This window comes from Cupressus sempervirens, chromosome 8 (assembly GCF_028749045.1).
Source record: "Cupressus sempervirens isolate cs-2001-9-10 chromosome 8, ASM2874904v1, whole genome shotgun sequence".
In the NCBI taxonomy this organism is placed as follows: domain Eukaryota; kingdom Viridiplantae; phylum Streptophyta; class Pinopsida; order Cupressales; family Cupressaceae; genus Cupressus; species Cupressus sempervirens.
In genome coordinates this window covers 630113506-630134684 of record NC_143125.1, presented here as the reverse complement: position 1 = coordinate 630134684, position 21179 = coordinate 630113506, and positions in this window count along the sequence as shown.

Here is a 21179-nt window from a genome sequence, read left to right as displayed (position 1 = left end):
ATATATTTTTATCATTTACGTGCACAATGATATACATATTAATTTAGTATCTAGTATTGTTCAATTTATCGTGGATCATGTGTCATGCCCTAAATTTTACTAGTAAAAACACAACAAATTTTTTATTTTTTATTTAGCTTATGGCTCAACCGCCCATCCAGAGCTAATGGCACTGACGATTCGATGCCAAGATCAGCGGTTTCAAAGTTACGCTATGGTGCACCTATGAACTGAGGCACACTGCAAGTTTTGGCATCGAGCGAGATCGCTGTGCTGAATCCAAACAGAATGTGATCTCTTGAAAATGAGATAGGTTATTTTAGGTCTTAGGATCACCGTCCTGTAACATTTGATAGTTCATCGATAGCCCTCACAAGCTCTGAGTTATGACCCTCGAAAGATCGACCTCAAAATGCACTTAGAGCACCTTGGAGACTCCTCGGTACGAGGTGGCCGCAAATGATGGATGGTCTTCATGGCCAGAAAAAGGGTGTGACTAGGCTTCACCCGCCCATACGGAGCTAATGGCACTGACGATTTGATGCCAAGATCAGCGGTTTCAAAGTTACGTTGTGGTGCACCTATGAACTGAGGCACACTGCAAGTTTTGGCATCGAGCGAGATCGATGTGCTGAATCCAAACGGAATGTGATCTCTCAAAAATGAGATAGGTTATTTTAGGCCTTAGGGTCATCATCCTGTAGCATTTGATAGTTCATCAATAGCCCTCACGAGCTCTGAGTTATGACCCTCGAAAGATCGACCTCCAAATGCACTTAGAGCACCTTGGAGACTCCTCGGTATGGGGTGGCTGCAAATGATGGATGATTGTTTGAAGACTACTCCATGTGTCACTATCTTTCTTGGAAAAAAAATTGCTTTTGAACATCAAGCTTGCAATATTATCAATTATTGTCAAACTTTTTCAACCAAGTCAAAATGTCAAATGCAAATATTTGTTTGCATTTTTTGCTAAGGGGAGTTTCATAAATTGACTTTGCTTTTCTATGTCTCTAGTGCTTGAACATACTTAAAATGGCTCTTTGGTCTTAGAGCTATTGGTATTTTCTAACTTCATGGTCTATGATATGCATACTAAGAATTTCTTTCACTAAATGGTTTCCTTGATCTATTGACTACACTTAAATTTGTTCACTTGTCATCTCTCTTTCTATATGTTCAATACAAAGAGCTAGAAGAGACAAATAATCTTTCTTACCTTCATCTCTCTAAGAACATGATAGAAATCAATTCTAAACTTGAGAAAAGGTTAGAGGAGAATATTGCATTCTTAAATTAATCTCCCTTAAGACCTTTACATACACATGGGGCATTCTTAAATTAATCTCCATGGAAGAAAATTTCACAAAACTAAAGATTCCATAGTGTTGAAACATAAAATCCAAGATCTCATTTATGATGGGATTGTTGATACCTCTAATGACTCATCCACTCATAACCTTCATATCCAACTTCATATCATGTCAGTATGCATGTGCTATCTTGCTTATTGGCTTTAATTGCTTATCCTACATGCTATCTTCTTTCATGGATTTTATGGCTTATCCCAAATGTGCTTCATACAACTTTTCAATATGAAAGTCTTTCAAAACATTATACAATATTATGACTCTTTATGCTTTCAAATGCTATGATTGGTTGTAAAATGGAAGAAATCAAGTATTCTAATTTTTCATCCGTACTTTATGGATTTTTCTTATTTGATTAGTTTGATAAAAATAGTTTTAATAATCATAATGTCAGCTTTATGTCAAATAAGGAAAAAACCAAATTTGTAATAAGATATCCGCATGCAATTATCTTTCATATAGTTATAAATGCTCTTAAAATTGTCATTATAGCCTTGTATCACATGCAAATATGATTTGGAAGAACTTGTTCAATATCTTCCTGTTATAATTCCTTACAAAGAACCTACCAAAATACAAAAACCATATACAAAAAACTACACATTTTACATCATAAATTTTAGAAATTCTCCGCAATACCACCCCCCTCCAACTCTTCATGATGTACCTACATTCAAATATCATAAAAGAATTAGTAACTTATTGTATTAAACAAGATAATCATCAATTCATTAAATCATTATGAAGAAAATAACATAAGAAGTATATATACCTAGTTAAGTATTCCAATAGGGTCCTCTCTCTATTTTAGGGTCTCCAACAAGGCTTCATGATCAGCATTAGCAATAGTAAAAAGTTCTTTTACTTTTGGTCTTCCTTGATGCTTCAATAATTTTACATTTTTTGCTATAATAAGATGCGAATATATGAGAATTACTTTGTGCTTCTGATAGTCTTCGAATGCAGGAATTCTGTTCCTTCTAAGCATGTATGTCCACAGCCATGTTCTAGCAACAACCACTGAACCAGTAGGATACGTGAATCCATCATCATCTGTGATCGGTTGTGCAAGTTTTTGTTTTCCTCTTACACAATGTGCTAACCAATAATCAGATTTCTCATCATTCCCCTATGGTGCAACCAATGCAAAGACATGTCCTGGCTGAAGTAGATCTAATAGATGATTATGCTCAAGTGAACTTTCCATGTCATCATTTTTTATAGAGGGTATGATAGACAATGGAGTAAGATAATGTGGAGCCCATGTGTCCACCCACTCACTTGACTCACAGTGATCCCAATTACACTGAAAACAAGTACGACAAAAACAAGCTAGTTGTCGTGTCCAAATGGTCCATGTACTAGAATTAGAGCTCTGAAATGAATGCATTTTTTATGAGTTTGTCACTGTAGCACAATCTGATCTATCACCTATGGACCCTTCCTCAACTAACCAAAAGAACCTGTGTACCACTAAATTAAGAGTCCCCCCCTGTGATAATGCTAAACTACACCAATCAACAATGCTACGAGCATCAAGAAGCTCTGTTGTTGAAATCTTCAGTTGCTCCTTAACTAGAGCTCTCTTCACACATGCCCGTCCTCCATCATGTTCCCCTTTTCCATGGCCGGACTCAAAAAAACTCCAAATATGAGGCACCCCTCTCTCTACATGCATCCTACACAACCAATAAAACATGCAAGCATTCTTGAATTGACCTGTATAGTTATCTGACCAAATGATATGTCTATCCATAGCGATTGCATGCTCGTGTAAGAAATAAAAAAAATTCTTGAAACAATGTTGCACAAACTCGTGAGAGTGAGATCTATCATCACTCATATAAAAATGATACTCTCTAATAATATTTCGATTATCTTCCGCACTATCAGGGGCATGTCTATATGTTATGTGAACAAAAATTGCAATCTAAATAGAGTTGTAATACTGAGATTGTGTCTCATTTTGAGGTTGCATTGTGTAGTTCTCAGCAAAATCAACAACTGATATAATAGTGCCAATGGGAAAAGTCTCCTTACACGTTCTAAATTGTTGATCCAATCACTGAGACCTGTGACTATGTCTTGCATACTTGTAAAAAAGATTTGCCTTGAAATCTAAAATAAAATTAGCCACATTGATATCTTTTCCAACCAATTCACATCTAGAGCTCTCACTCCCACTCTTCAATGTGTATTTCACCATTTCATAGACCCTTTTTTTCAGTATTGTCTTTCTAAGATCTTGTTCACACCCCTAATGGAAACATGTGTCAAACTTGGATAAGCCACCACATTCTGAACACTTCTCATTTAAGCAAGCATTTTTATAAAAGGAACAACCATCAAGTCTATGACATAAGAGTTGATCTAACAAGTCTCTTGATGATTTTGGAAGCCCACTAGCCCCACAATCCTCCAACATTTCTTTGCTATGCAAAGTAGAACGGATGGAGCATAATAGTTCATGGTGTATAGAAAACTCAACATGATTCAATAAAATGGTTTCAAAGATTCAAAAGCCCTTTGTGATATATGAACACTTGGATGACTCTCTCTAAATTGTTTGAACAACATAGTTTGACTTACCTCCAAATAGTGTTTAGGATGTGGCATGCGGTCTCTGATGCCAATTCTCAACTTTAAGACATCTTTAGCATTGGGTGATACTCGTGAGTTAGAGTGCCAAAATTGTATAATTTCTTCCTTCACATCATCGGATAGCTTCTTATCAAAACGTGGAAGTCTCCCACCAAATGCCCATGTTTCATTTTGAAGAGGATCATCAATTTTCTCTTGTCGACTAAGTTCTCTTCTCAAAGTAGTACGATTTAGATTCAAATCAATACAAGTTTGTCTCATATATCTACCCTTTCTCAAATGACGACTTACCAAAGAGGTTGTAATAACCCTTCAAGCAGCTCTATTATCCTTCTCTCTGCTATTTTTTCCAACGCTATTGAGAGCACTGAAAAGATTCTTCACAATAATGGCATTTCTTTCCAACTTTTTATTGACATGAATTTTCAATTTGGAAAGCATAGGTCTCATCTTTTGCATCTTTAATAATTGCATGAAAAGCTGATATTGCTCTACCACTGTCTTGTTGCCGAAAAACATCTAATATAGTCTTGAAGCCCATAACCGAATGGTTCTTTCTGATTTTTTTCCTTCCAAACTAGTCATAATCGTTTCATCAATTTCAATTATCCATTTTGGTGTTTTAGAACCTTCATGTCGATTATAATTAGGAGATATGTAAGGTTCTTGTGCATTAAGTTCCTGTCCATTGTCATCTTCGACATGTTTCATTTTGTCCTTTTCCCTATATGCTGCAATGTCTTCATTGGATATCTTCCTTTTACATTTATTCTTTCGACGACTGCTTCTCCCCATTTAGATGACAAATTCAAACACATAAGGTTATATTTTCGAATTCTTTTCGATTGGTTGGGCCCCAAAACACGACTTTTTACAAATCTCATAAAAAAAGAGGTAAAAAAGAAATGTTGTCAGGTCTGTAGGGACAGTCAAATATTTCAAATTGATGCCAGTATAATCGGATATCCGATCCAGGATCGGATATCCGATATAGGAAAAGGACTTTTGGGGGGAAAACTTGCTAAGGTTTCCCTCCTTTGCCACAATAATATTAATATTATGAAAATATTTGGAGGCAAACGACTTTAATTTATAACTAAGTTAATAGTATATTAGTATTAGTATAAAATATCAATAATATTAATATAAAATAGTATTAATATACCTATAGTATCAATATTATTATTATACCTATAATAGTATTAATATTATTAATATAGATATAATAGTGTAAATATATAGTGTTTACTTATATTAAGCTACAATATATAGTATTAATATATATTATTATTATAGCTATAATAGTATTATTATTATTACTATACATATAATAGTATTAATATTTAGTGTTTATTTATATTATAATTATTATCCTAAAATAGTATAAATAGTATATTCTAAAATATTACGTTATATATACTAAAATATTACATTATTATATAGATATATTAATAACATATATATTAATATAATAATATTTATAATATATATTATATTTAATAAAAATATTACGTTGTTATATATATATTATATTATTATACATATTAATATAATAATATATAATACAAAGAGAGTCGTCATTTAATGGGTCAAAGGGGGTCATAGGTCACCCTATGACCCCCTTTGACCCATATGAACGACTCGACTATGTCCCTAGGGGTCCTAGGACCCCTAGGGACATACGTCATCGTTTAATGGATCAAAGGGGGTCATAGGTCACCCTATGACCCCCTTTGACTCATATGAACGATTCAAATATGTCCCTAGGGGTCCTAGGACCCCTAAGGACATATGTCATCATTTAATGGGTCAAAGAGGGTCATAAGTCACCCTATGACCCCCTTTGACCCATATTACCCATTCAAATATGTCCCTTGTGGTCCAAGAACCCCTAGGGACATATGTCGTCGTTTAATGGGTCAAAGAGGGTCATAGGTCACCCTATGACCCCCTTTGACCCATAATACCCATTCGAATATGTCCTTAGGGGTCCTAGGACCCCTAGAGACATATGTCATCATTTAATGGGTCAAAGGGGGTCATAGGGTGACCTATGACCCCCTTTGACCCATATTACCCATTCAAATATGTCCCTAGGGCTCCTAGGACCCCTAGCGACATATCTCATCGTTTAATGGGTCAGAGAGGGTCATAGGTCACCCTATGCCCCCTTTGACCCATATTACCCATTCGAATATGTCTCTAGGGGTCCTAGGACCCCTAGAGACATATATCGTTGTTTAATGGGTCGAAGAGGGTCATAGGTCACCCTATGACCCCCTTTGACCCATATTACCCATTCGAATATGTCCCTAGGGGTCCTAGGACCCCTAGAGACATATATCATTGTTTAATGGGTCGAAGAGGGTCATAGGGTGACCTATGACCCCCTTTGACCCATATTACCCATTCGAATATGTCCCTAGGGGTCCTAGCACTTCTAGAGACATATATCGTAGTTTAATGGGTCAAGAGGGTCATAGGTCACCTTATGACCCCCTTTGACCCATATGTACGATTTGAATATGTCCCTAGGGGTCCTAGGACCCCTAGAGACATATGTCATCATTTAAAGGGTCAAAGAGGGTCATAGGTTACCCTATGACCCCATTTGACCCATATTATCCATTCGAATATGTCCCTAAGGGTCCTAGGACTACTAGGAACATATGTCATTGTTTAATGCATCAAAGACGGTCATAGGTCACCCTATGACCCCATTTGACTCATATGAACGATTCAAATATGTCCCTAGAGGTCATAGGACCTCTAGGGACATATGTTGTCATTTAATGGGTCAAAGGGGATCATAGGTCACCCTATGAACCCCTTTGACCCATATGAACGATTGGAATATGTCCCTAGGGTCCTAGGACACCTAGGGACATATGTCATCATTTAATGGGTCAAAGAGGGTCATAGATCACCCTATGACCCCATTTGACTCATATTACCCATTCGAATATGTACCTTGGGGTCCGAGGACCCCTAGGAACATATGTCGTCGTTTAATGGGTCAAAGCGGGTCATAGGTCACCCTATGACCCCCTTTGACACATAATACCCATTCGAATATGTCCCTAGGGGTCCTAGGACCCCTAGAGACATATGTCATCGTTTAAAGGGTCAAAGGGAGTCACAGGTCAACCTATGACCCCATTTGACCCATATTACCCATTCGAATATGTCCCTAGGGGTCCTAGGACCCCTAGCGACATATCTCGTCGTTTAATGGGTCAGAGAGGGTCATAGGTCACCATATGACCCCCTTTGACCCATATTACCCATTCGAATATGTCCCTATGGGTCCTAGGACCCCTCAAGACATATATCATCATTTAATGGGTCAAAGAGGGTCATAGGTCACCCTATGACCCCCTTTGACTCATATGTACGATTCGAATATGTCCCTAGGGGTCCTAGGACCCCTAGAGACATATGTCATCATTTAAAGGGTCAAAGAGACCTATGACCCCATTTGACCCATATTACCCATTCGAATATGTCCCTAGGGGTCCTAGGACCCCTAGGGACATATTTCGTCATTTAATGCATCAAAGGGGGTCATAGGTCACCCTATGACCCCCTTTGACTCATATGAACGATTCAAATATGTCCCTAGGGGTCCTAGGACTCCTAGGGACATATGTTGTCATTTAATGGGTCAAAAGGGGTCATAGGTCACCCTATGACCCCCTTTGACCCATATGAATGATTGGAATATGTCCCTAGGGTCCTAGGACCCCTAAGGACATATGTCATCGTTTAATGGGTTAAAGAGGGTCATAGGTCACCCTATGACAACATTTGACCCATATTACCCATTCGAATATGTCCCTTGGGGTCCGAGGACCCCTAGGGACATATGTCATCGTTTAATGGGTCAAAGAGGGTCATAGGTCACCCTATAACCCCCTTTGACCCATAATACCCATTCGAATATGTCGCTAGGGGTCTTAGGACCCCTAGAGACATATGTCATCGTTTAATGGGTCAAAGGGGGTCATAGGTCATAGGTCACCCTATGACCCCCTTTGACCCATATTACCCATTTGAATATGTCCCTAGGGTTCCTAGGACCCATAGCGACATATCTCGTCGTTTAATGGGTCAGAGAGGGTCATAGGGTGACCTATGACCCCCATTGCCCATATTACTCATTTGAATATGTCCCTAGGGGTCCTAGAGACATATATCATCATTTAATGGGTCAAAGAGGGTCATAGGTCACCCTATGACACCCTTTGACCCATATGTACGATTCGAATATGTCCCTAGGGGTCCTAGGACCCATAGAGAGACATATATCGTCAATTAAAGGGTCAAAGAGGGTCATAAGTTACCCTATGACCCCATTTGACCCATATTACCCATTTGAATATGTTCTTAGGGGTCCTATGACCCCTAGGGACATATGTCATCGTTTAATGCATCAAAGGGGGTCATAGGTCACCCTATGACCCCCTTTGACTCATATGAACGAGTCAAATATGTCCCTAGGGGTCCTTGGACCCCTAGGGACATATGTTGTCGTTTAATGGGTCAAAGGGGGTCATAGGTCACCCTATGACCCCCTTTGACCCATATGAACGATTGGAATATGTCCTTAGGGTCCTAGGACCCCTAGGGATATATGTCATCATTTAATGCGTCAAAGAGGATCATAGGTCACCTTATGACCCCATTTGACCCATATTAGCCATTTGAATATGTCCCTTGGGGTCCGAGGACCCCTAGGGACATATGTCATCGTTTAATGAGTCAAAAAGGGTCATAGGTCACCCTATGACCCCCTTTGACCCATATTACCCATTCGAATATGTCCCTAGGGGTACTAGGACCCCTAGAGACATTTATTGTCGTTTAATGCGTCAAGAGGGTCATAGGTCACCCTATGACCCCCTTTGACCCATATGAACGATTCGAATATGTCCCTAGGGGTCCTAGGACCCTTAGAGACATATGTCATCGTTTAATGGGTCAAAGAGGGTCATAGGTTACGCTATGACCCCATTTGACCCATATTACCCATTCGAATATGTCCCTAGGGGTCCTAGGAGCCTTAGGGACATATGTCGTCATTTAATGGGTCAAAGAGGGTCATAGGTCACCCTATGATCCCCTTTGACCCATATTACCTATTCGAATATGTCCCTAGGGGTCCATGGACCCCTAGAGACTTACATGATCGTTTAATGGGTCAAGAGGGTCATAGGTCACCCTATGACCCCCTTTGACCCATATGAACGATTCGAATATGTCCCTAGGGGTCCTAGGACCCCTAGAGACATATGTCGTCATTTAATGGGTCAAAGAGGGTCATAGGTTACCCTATGACCCCATTTGACCCATATTACCCATTCGAGTATGTCCCTAGGGGTCCTAGGACCCCTAGGGACATATGTTGTCGTTTAATAGGTCAAAGGGGGTCATAGGTCACCCTATGACCCCCTTTGACTCGTATGAACAATTCAAATATGTCTCTAGGGGTCCTAGGACCCGTAGGGATATATGTCATCATTTAATGGGTCAAAGGGGGTCATAGGTCACCCTATGACCCCCTTTGACCCATATGAACTATTCGAATATGTCCCTAGGGTCTTAGGACCCCTAGGGACATATGTCGTCATTTAATGGGTCAAAGGGGGTCATAGGTCACCCTATGACCCCCTTTGACTCATATGAACGATTCAAATATGTCCCTAGGGGTCCTAGGACCCCTAGGGACATATGTCATCATTTAATGGGTCAAAGGGGGTCATAGGTCACCCTATGACCCCCTTTGACCCATATGAACAATTTTAATATGTTCGTAGGGGTCCAAGGACCCCCAGAGAAATATGTCATCGTTTAATGAGTCAGAGAGGGTCATAGGTCACCCTATGACCCCCTTTGACCCATATTACCCATTCGAATATGTCCCTAGGGGTCCTAGGACCCCTAGTGACATATCTCATCGTTTAATGGGTCAGAGAGGGTCATAGGTCACCATATGACCCCCTTTGACCCATATTACCCATTTGAATATGTCCCTAGGGGTCCTAGGACCCCTCAAGACATATATCATCGTTTAATGGGTCAAAGAGGGTCATAGGTCACCCTATGACCCCCTTTGACCCATATTACCCATTCGAATTTGTCCCTAGAGGTCCTAGGTCTCCTAGGGACATATGTCATTGTTTAATGTGTCAAAGGGGGTCATAGGTCACCCTATGACCCCCTTTGACTCATATGAATGATTTGACTATGTCCCTGGGGGTCCTAGGACCCCTAGGATCATATGTCATCATTTAATGGGTCAAAGGGGGTCATAAGTCACCCTATGACCCCCTTTTACCCATATGAACGATTCGACTATGTCCCTAGGGTTCCCAGGACCCCTAGGGACATATGTCATCGTTTAATGTGTCAAAGAGGGTCATAGGTCACCCTATGACCCTCTTTGACCCATAATACCCATTCTAATATGTCCCTAAGTGTCCTAGGACCCGTAGAGACATATGTCATCATTTAATGGGTCAAAGGGGGTCATAGGTCACCCTATGACCCCCTTTGACCGATATGAACGAGTCGGCTATGTCCCTGGGGGTCCTAGGGACATATGTCATCATTTAATGGGTCAAAGGGACCCCCTTTGACCCATTAAAGGATGACATATGTTCCTAGGGGTCCTAGGACCCCTAGAGACATATATCGTTGTTTAATGGGTCAAAGAGGGTTATAGGTCACCCTATGAGCCCCTTCGACTCTTATATATTAATAATATACATATATATTAATAATATAAATATCAATATAATAATATATATATATATATATATATACATATACATATTACATTATTATATTTAATGAAAATATTACGTTATTATATAAATATATTAATAACATACATATTAATATAGTAATATTTATAATATATATTATATTTAATAAAAATATTAAGTTGTTATATAAATATTATATTAATATACATATTAATATAATAATATATAATACATATTACATTTAATGAAAATATTACGTTATTGTATATATTAATATCATACATATTAATATAATAATATATAATATGTATTTTATATATATATATAAATTACGTTATTATATTTAGTAAAAATAATAATAATATATATTATATTTATAGATTGTAATAAGATTAACATAAGATATTATTATATATTACTAGATTATATCTTGTATGTTTACATTACGTTATTATATATATATAATATATTAAAATATGCCTTTACATATTAATATAAGTGAAATAATTTAAAAATAAAAAACTAGAACGTTTAAATCAAATTTCTCTCCAAAATTTGAAGATTTTTGGAATTTGACTACCGAGCCATATCAGATATCTGATGTCAAATCGGATATCCGATCAGGCTTGGTATTTACCAAGCCTGCCCGGTCAACCCCAAAGACGTGTTTATAGAGAGTTTTAGTGATACTCAGACTTCAGGTAGCCGTCTAACAATGTTATTTTGATCGAAATTGAATGAAACAAAATAAGTTTTTTAATATCGCTCTCTAGATTCCATCAATATAATTTCTGTCAAATTCTGAGTTCAATAAGTATTTATTAGTTAATTATCAATGAAGATTATTATAAAGTGCTGATTGACATACTGAATGAAAAATAGCTATAACTTTCAAACGGTATAACATTTTTTAAATCTAAAAGTTGCGTCACATTCTATACTTTTCCTAGTATAAGAAAAAAACAAAAAAAGAAAAATTTGATCAAATTTTCTATTAGTTAGGGTGGTCAGACACGAGACTTTTTTTAATCCGAAAAAGTTTTGGTATAAAATTCATATTTAATTATTTATTTGGAATAAAAATATCAAAAAATATGCATCACATCCGGGCATGAGTCTAGTTTTCATATCTATAATTATATTAAAAAAATATTATGATTTGATTTTGATTAAGGTGGTCAGACATACACCTACTTTTTATTTTTCCCCTGAAATTTTTTTAGTACTGCATTAAAATTCAAACTTTTGACCAATCAATTATTTTTTTCTCCTGATAAGGCCTAGTAGTTTAGAAACTACATTCAATTTTCTACAAATTATTTTCTTACAACTTTGTTATATAAATTCCATAACCACTTCAAAATTATGTGTCAAGTTGACATAAACCTGATTTGCTGATTTTTCACTGCCACTTAAGGCCATAGTTTGGTACACCATGATCTTGCACATACCCCTATACCTTCTTTCTGTGAATATCCTTTCCATACAAAACTTTCATTATTCCTCACAACTTCATCTTGTTCATTTACCATATTTTGAAATACCCATTTAGTTCATTCCAAATTCTTGTCTTTAGGTCTAGGAACCAATTCCCATGTCTCATTCTTCACAATATAGTCTAATCCATCATTCATTACTTGAATCCAATGATCATCCTTGTATGCCTCATCTGTGCTTTTTTCTTCAATTTGAGAAATCAAAGATGATTCCTTATATACTATGTTTCTTGTCATCACTCATTTGTCTTTAATTCCAATAATTTGGTTCTTATGGTGTTTGTTTGTTAAATTCATCTTTGGTGTGGGAGTTACTATTTCAAATCTCACTTCTCTTGGTTCTGATCTCTATTTTTTGAGTTTTTTTCAATAATGTAGACATCATTTTTCATGTCATTGTTAGTCTCAAATAAAACTTCAATATTTTCTCTAGCATGTTTAAGATTATCCTCTTCTTCATTAGAAATATAATTAAGCATTCTCTCTTTAACTACAAACTTTTCATCCACTTTCACATTTGCACATTCAACAATTATCTTAGTTCTATGATTGACACATCTATAAGCTTTGATTTCTAATAATTAACCAAGGAACATACCCTCGTCACTTCTTGCAAAAAGCTTACCAATATCACCATCTCTCTTTATGTAACACTTACTTTCAAAGATTCTAAAATATGTTACTAATGGTGCATTTCTAAACCATTGTTGGTAAGTCTTGTTTATACCTTTTTGATCTGTAATCTTTTCATGGTATATACTAATGTGCTAACTCCTTCCCTCCAAATTTTTTTAGATACAACATTTTCAAACATCATTTCTCTTATTGCTTTAGTTACAGACCTATTCCTTCTTTCTACTATCCCATTTTCCTTAGGAATCTTAGGTATTGATAGTTATCTTTTAATGCCATTTTCTTCACAAATGATGGTAAAATATCTAAAAGTAAACTCTCTACCTCTACTTGGTTTTAAACATTGTATCTTTACACTTGATTTAGTCTTAGCTCTATTTTTGAACAACTTGAAGTTTTCAAATGCTTCAAACTTTTCTTTAAGAAATTCTACCCACATCACTCTAGTGAAGTCGTCAAAAAATATCATAAAGTACCTTTCTCAATATAATATTTTTGTTCCGATAGGACCACTCAAATCTATATGAATAATCTTTGATTTCACTATGGTAGTGAACTTCTTTCTGGGAAAAGAAGCTTTCTTCTTCTTACCCATAATACATTCTTTGTAAATAAAATTAGTAGGCTTCATGGTTCTAAGTAAATCTCTGACTAAAAATATACTACTAACCTTTACAATATTATCAAAGTTTATATGACAAAACCTTCTATACCATAGTCAAGTATTATTAACTTTTCAACCAAACAAGTCATCTATGTAGGGTTTAATTGAAACACATTACCTTTGGATCTTTTACCTATTCCAATGAACTTACCATACTTACCTTTGATAATGCATGTCTTCTCTATAAGTTACAACTGATAACCTTTATCAATCCACTGTCAAAAACTCAACAAGTTATGCTTTAATCCATCAACAAAATAAACATCATTAGTGTTAATATATCAATCAAGAGTAATAGACCATATTCCCATGATATGAAAAATGCATTGTTACCAATTCTAACAATTCCTCCATCATGAATTATAATATTAACAAACTTATTCATATCTCCATTCATATGATGTGAATATCAACTATGTATAATCCAAGAAAATTTCTTTTCAACTTTTAAAACTATGATTTTTTCTTCTCTAACTTCCTTTTCATGATTTTCTTATTTTATAGCCAAAAATCCTAATTTATCACCACTTTTACTCTGAACTCTTTCCTAAAGCTCATAATTTTCTTTTGCATACAAACAATCTATAGGTTTTATAAGCTTGAAATTATTCTTATACCTTTTATCTCTTTTAGGACACTTAGAAGAATAATGAACAAATTCATTGCAAGTCCAACATTTCAAAACTCTCTTACCATCTGATTTATAGGATAATTCCTTCTTTGATTCTTCTATCCTCCTTTGATCTAGATTTATTTTCTACTAGCATGGTCTCCACTGGTGCTTGCACTTCTTGATAAAGAAGGATGAACACTAAGTGCACTAAAGGTCATTTCAGCTCTAGAATATTCTCCATATTGTTTTAAGCTCACTTTTGTTGCTTCCAATCTTCCAAGTAAATTTTCTCTAGTAAAATTCTTAGTGCAAGACATCACATGATCAATCATCTTCATTGTCTATCTAAATCGTTGGGTTAATGTCTTTAAAATCTTCAAAATAATCTCATCTTTATCTTTAGGTCCCGGACAAGATTTAATTCCCACAACAATATATGGTATTCTACCAATATAACTTGTCACAGATTCATCTTCCATTATTTTAGCATTTTGAAATAAAAAAATTCAATTATTTAGTTTGACTCTTTTAGCATGATTATCACCTTCAAAAGTAGATTTTAATACTATCCAAATTTTAGAAGATGTCAATAAGGATTTGACCTAGTAGTATTCACTCTTGGGAAGACCAGACAATAATGCTTTTTTGGCAAGCATATCACATGTAAATAGTTCTTTTTCAGGTTCACTACATTCTTCAAGTTTAATTTCTTCTATAATATCCTTAAACATGTGAATAAAATAATCAACAACCATAATAAGACATGCATACACAATAACACTAGATGTGTTAACTTGGTAAAGCCTTGATCAGAGGAAAAAACTTGGTGGGGATGGTACCCAAAAAATAATGTACTAATATAAATTTTCCTTATTAGAGGATGGACTCTATTACAAGTCTATGAAATACATTTAGTAAATATCATTCCTTGTTAGGATACTTTGAATCCCTATTAGGAGATTCTAACACTATTAGGAGTTGTGCCAACCCTATTATAATATATAGAAGGTAGAGGGACCCACTGTCCAAACAACTTTAGAGGCAAGCATACTGTACTTATTCTCTAACTAATCTCTATATTATTTCTTTCAAAATAATAGAAATATATAGCTCCTTTTCTATCCTCTAACTAGATTTTATTCTCTTTTGATCTCAATACCAGATCACCAATCTCACATCCAATAATCCCTTGGATCTCTTACTCGAGTTTACCAAATAATTCACATATGAATTTTCAAATTCATTGTTAAAAAATAGGAAAATAACTTTCCATTATATCATTTCCTGAAAATAATTCCTTGATTGATCCTTGAGGTTTTCTCAATTAATTATAATAGAACCTTAATAAGATATTACAAAACTTTACATCTTTTCATAATTACAAATCACTATAAGCTTATAGTCTTTACAACTTTCCACACATGAAACCTCTAATCTTGCATACTCTTTGAGATCATCATCAGTCTATCTACTATCATTATCTAACTTTGCATATAAATATTATATCTCTATTAGGAGAAACAATCCAAATATTAGAAACTACTTATCAGGCATGTTGTATTCTTATTGTCTTGTGTAATTAAGCATAACTTATGTATGTCTTTGACTCTAGTTTTTATGAAAACTTATCCACATAATCATGATATAGTCTCAAACATATCCTTTACTATGTTTGACCTAATCATCAATACACAGCTTGTATGACCTCATTCTTTGTGTGCTATTCTTCTAGTCCTCATAGAAATAATGCTATGTTGACATCAATGACAAACATAGTCATGAATGCAACATGCCAATCTAGCTAACAACCTCCCCAAGTGTTCTAGCAATTCTTAAGATACTCCCACAAAATAATATCATCACCATTCATGCTAACAAAACCAACTAACAATATTAAACCATGAAAAAGACAAGGGGAAAGTTAATGTTGGACTTGAATGAGTAAGAAGTTGAGTGAAGAAAACATTAACAAAGAAGAAAGAAAGAAGAAGAAAGAAGTAGTACAAATGATGTTGAGATCACCCAATCCAATAGATCTAGTGATCCTACTACAAAAAACTAAGTAAAGAAGTATGAGTTGAATTCTATTTCAGCTTGTAAAATCTTACATTAGTTCTCAAGATTTAATGCATTGTGTAAGAAGTTTCCTTAGGAAAAAATTCAGCTAAAACCAAGGAACTCAAGCACAAGCACAACACTAGACCAAAAAGAGTATGATCAAAATGATGATATGATATTCACTCAATATCGATGTGTAAGTACACTAGGAGTGCCTATATATAAAGGCCTCTAGAATGCTTCTAGAATGCATAGGAATCAGCAACATAGATATGGGTTATCCTCTATTAAGCACATGAGTAAGTCCAATGATGAGAGGATAAGCATACAAAAGTGCAGAATGAAAAAGAATGTTGTAGACACCATGTGCTTAATTAGAGTTGCATACTTCTGTTTTGTCAACATGACAACTCATAAAAGTACACAAACTCCTAAGTATCAACCTAATAAATATTAAAATAATGCATTAACCTAAGTAAACTTAAGTAAAGTGTAAATAATAAATATCCATTTACACCAACATCCCCCCTTAAGTGAAACTTAGGGGAATGCACTCAAGCTTATGAAAGTGAGGATGAAATGCATGATGGGTCTCGGCTACTAGGCCATGTTAGCTACCCATTAAAAAAATGAAATAAAATCTCTCATAAAGTGTCATGCTTGACCACTACTCTAGGTTTTTCTGCAAATTAGGACTTTGTTGTTTTAAGATTTCTTTTTGATGTTATGATTGAATTTCTCTAGAACTTGGTTATAATACTATTATTGAATGATGAGACTGATGCTGAGCATATTTTCTGTGAAGAACTATATTTTAGCAATAAATGTGATTTAGGATTTTATGTATTGAATTTGGCATATCATTTATTTCAAGTTGATAGATTATCGATTATGTTATTATGTTTTGACTCTTTTTTTACTGCATTCTATTTCATGTTGTATGTTGACGTGATGTTGTAGATATTTATAAATGGTTATATGTTGTATTTAATCAAAATCCTTTATTGTACTTTCATTCATGTAACTATACAAGGATTTAATGTTTAGATCATGTTAACCCTTAAGATGGTTTTGTTTCTTGACTCATATTGGATTGCTAATTGAGGGAACCATGGTTTGCATGTGTGTGTGTGTGTGTGTGTGTGTGTGTGTGTGTGTGTGTGTGTGTGCGTGTGTGTGTGTGTGTGTGTGTGTGTGTGTGTGTGTGTGTGTGTGTTTTCTTATGATTAAGGTTTAACACCTTAGTGGAGCTTGCCATACACTTGTATTTGTTAAAAAAAAAAAGAGTTAAATCACCTCATAAGCAATTAGCAATGATGTAACCCTAAATGGATATTGATTGCTATGAAGGAGGGTAACATTGTTATTTTTTTTGAGCCATATTCATGGTGATGGACTTGGAACTGTTGAACTTATGGCACTGAAGTTGCAGTCAACCATACCTTGATGTGAGTCAGGTTTTTGCTGGTTACGGGCTGGGTTTTGAGCCACATTGCTCTGTTGATTTTACATCTATGGTTTCATGCTAAGATATCGACATTTTAATGGGAGTTGGTTGGAAGGTTAACATGCATATTTGGTTTAACTCCATGGAGTTATTTTTCAGAGTTTGGTTGTTGTTGTTTATGGAGTTTCTGCTTCACTCTATTGTGAAGTCTTCTGCGAATTGTGTGAGTCAACATTGTAGAGTTTTCTCACCTGTGTTGGATTTTGTTTTTGGTGTTTTGGCATCAATTTTGTTTGAGGAACAATCTTCCATATTCAGTTGTTTAGGTAGGGGGCAATTTCTTACCCTACTCTTTCACTCTGTTTGCAAATGCCATGTTACTTTCATTTTGCATAATGTAAAAGTTATCAGATTTTCATATTGTGAAATTTTACATTCAAAGATGAATTTCACATTCAAAGATGAGTATGTTCATTGCGTGCTATGCAAAGCTCTGCATGTATTCACCTTTGAATGTGGAAGTTGTGGAGAGATATGTATGGAAGTTTCTTCATTTATGTTTTTATAGCTTTACCCCAAACATATGTTTCCCACCAAGTTGAGTTTTGTGAGAAACATATGGTTGTGGAAGTGAGCATTTTGGTTGTTTTGTAATAGCGAGCAAGTTTGTGCTTTCATTAGTATGAGCTTGTGAGAACCCATACCTCTAGCTTACTTGGTTATATATAGAAAATTTCGAAAGGCTCGGCCTCAGACTTGAGAATGTTTTAAACGTGCTCGTGTCTACTGTTGAAGGCAGAGACATTTTGTCAAATGGTTTGCGTGAAACCATAGCAATGTTAAAATTGTCATGTTAACTTGCATAGCATTTTATGGGTAATGAAATGTTTGAAATTTCTTCATGAATCATGGTTGATTATACAGTCTGAACATTGTTAGTTCGAATTTCTTATGACAGTTATCTTGTATTATGATATTGATGAGTAATTCGAGGGTTTTGTCATTATTTTTCTTTAGAAGTATGTTGAATCTGATAATATGATTAAATTATATATTGAAAATAGTAACTTAGTTAACATTTGATAATGGTTTTGGAAATGACATTTTGTCAAATGTTTTAAAAAGAAAACTTGTTTTGAACTGGAAACTCTGTGATGACATAAATTATTTCATAATTTATAATGGAAATTGAGTGTTAAATATCTATTGTTGAGGAATTATTTGCAAATGAATAAGGCATTCTTTTCAAAAGAAACATAGATATAGATAGGTGCTATTATATCAACAGGATCATTATGAGAAGAGATTTTCTGCTTCTGTTAGCTGAGGAATTTACATCCTAATTACTTCTGGCTATTAGTATGATGTAAATTAATTTGCATATTGGTGAAGTGTATTTTGAATTAATCTCAGATATTATATTTTATTTTCTGATAATTGCTGATTGTAGTTAAAACTAGGTGGAATTTTATTATTAAACAACAATAAAATTTCTATAGACATTTGAATATCCTAAGATATTGCAAGGATCTTTTGGCTGCATTTGGATTCAATTGTGTTTAGTTTAGGCTATGAAGTACCTTATAGAATTTAGGGATTTTTTAGAGATTAAGTGCTTGAAATAGAATTCTTTACATACTGATATATTTTAGTTTGTGATTGGAATGTAAGTTAGTTCATTTTGTGAAGCAGATTTATGATATACGTTTGAAGATATGTCAATTGAAGTAAAATTATCATAGGTGTATTATTTATTATCTTGGTAAATTCAAAGGATACACTTAGCTTGTTATAATAGTAGAGATAAGTAGTACATTACTACGACTGGTAAATATCATTCAATTGATATAGCAGTTTAGTGATATTTACGAGATTGTAATATTGTAGTATTTACTTCTGTTATTATAATAACTTAAGTTTACTTTCAAATTGACAGTAGAAGATGAGAGTTTTAAAATATGAAGAATGTAATATCATGAGAAAACTAACTTGTTATTAGTTACATGTACATTCTTAGAATATCTATATGATGTGTATGTTAAGGATAGCTATAGTGAACGTATATTGAGGTGGTTGAATATTGATTTATTCTATTCAGTTAATTAAATTTAGTGATAATTTTAAAATGAATTTGGAGGGTTAACTATAAATAAAAGATAATTGGCCTTACCTATGACTTTAACCAATAAGGTTAAGTACGGAGAACAAGGCAGGTCTCTATTGCGTCATTTCACGAGTATTATAGAGAACCCCACTATGTGTTATCTAAGGGCGTACCATATACGGATGCAGTATCTTAGCACCATAGTGATGAAACCTCAGTACATATATGTTTCATTAACTGGTTATTCTTAGTGCAAGTTTAATTTTGCATTGTTTAGAAGGTGTTACTTCTTGCATAGTAATATTAGAATTTCACTATGTTATGTAGTTGGATATCTGCTTTAAGGTTATATATATATATATATATATATATATATATATATATATATATATATATATATATATATATATATATATATATATATATATATATATATATATATATATATATATATATATATATATATATATATATATATATATATATATATATATATATATATATATATATATATATATATATATATATATATATATATATATATATATATATATATATATATATATGTTAATTCTAACATGTATGCAGGTGGACTACACTTTTTAACTCAGTGTGTACTGAGCCCTCTGTTCGTTGTGTTGTATGTTTGTGTTATTTTCAGGTGTTCAAGTTGAATATCTAGTTTGATGGAAGACTATTGAAGTTACTTCATGAAACTGAATTTGATACTTGTAAAATTTCATGTGTTGGACCTAGGCATCTTTGAACGATACTGTTCATCTATATTGTACTAAACTCATTAAGTATAGACATCTTTATGGAAATATATATTGTTGATATATTCTTTTATGTTGAGGTTTATATTTCTGAGAATGATTCAATCTTTGTACTAGATCTTGGAATTTGAGGATTAAATAAATAAAAATTGCATGGTTCTTTATGTTTTTTCATAGCTTAGTTTTTTTTTTTCTTGTGGTGTGTTACATAAAGCAAAGAAAGAGTGAAAACCTCATGGGAAAAATCCTCCTCCAAAAAGAGAGATGAAAAATCAAGATGCATGGATGGATAGAGTAACCAAGACCCCCCCATTATGACATACATCAAGTATATACAATAGATAAGTATGAGAAGAACAAAACCCCATAAGAGGAAAAAGTCCCCCCATAAAAAAGGAGACAAGGTACTCCCCCCAAATGTAGTGTGTTAATCAGTAATAGTTGCTCCAATGTAGAAGCTGATCCATGAGCATTGAATAATGTTCCTCCCCTTTGGAAAAAATAATGGTAGAGGTATAGATGAGATGTTTCTTATATGTGTAGAAGGAATCTCGATGATGAATGGTGTCTTTGAAACCTTCTCAACTATCCTTGTGTTGATGTTGATGGTCACTCCTTCCAATACTACTAAAAAGAACATGTGTAGATCT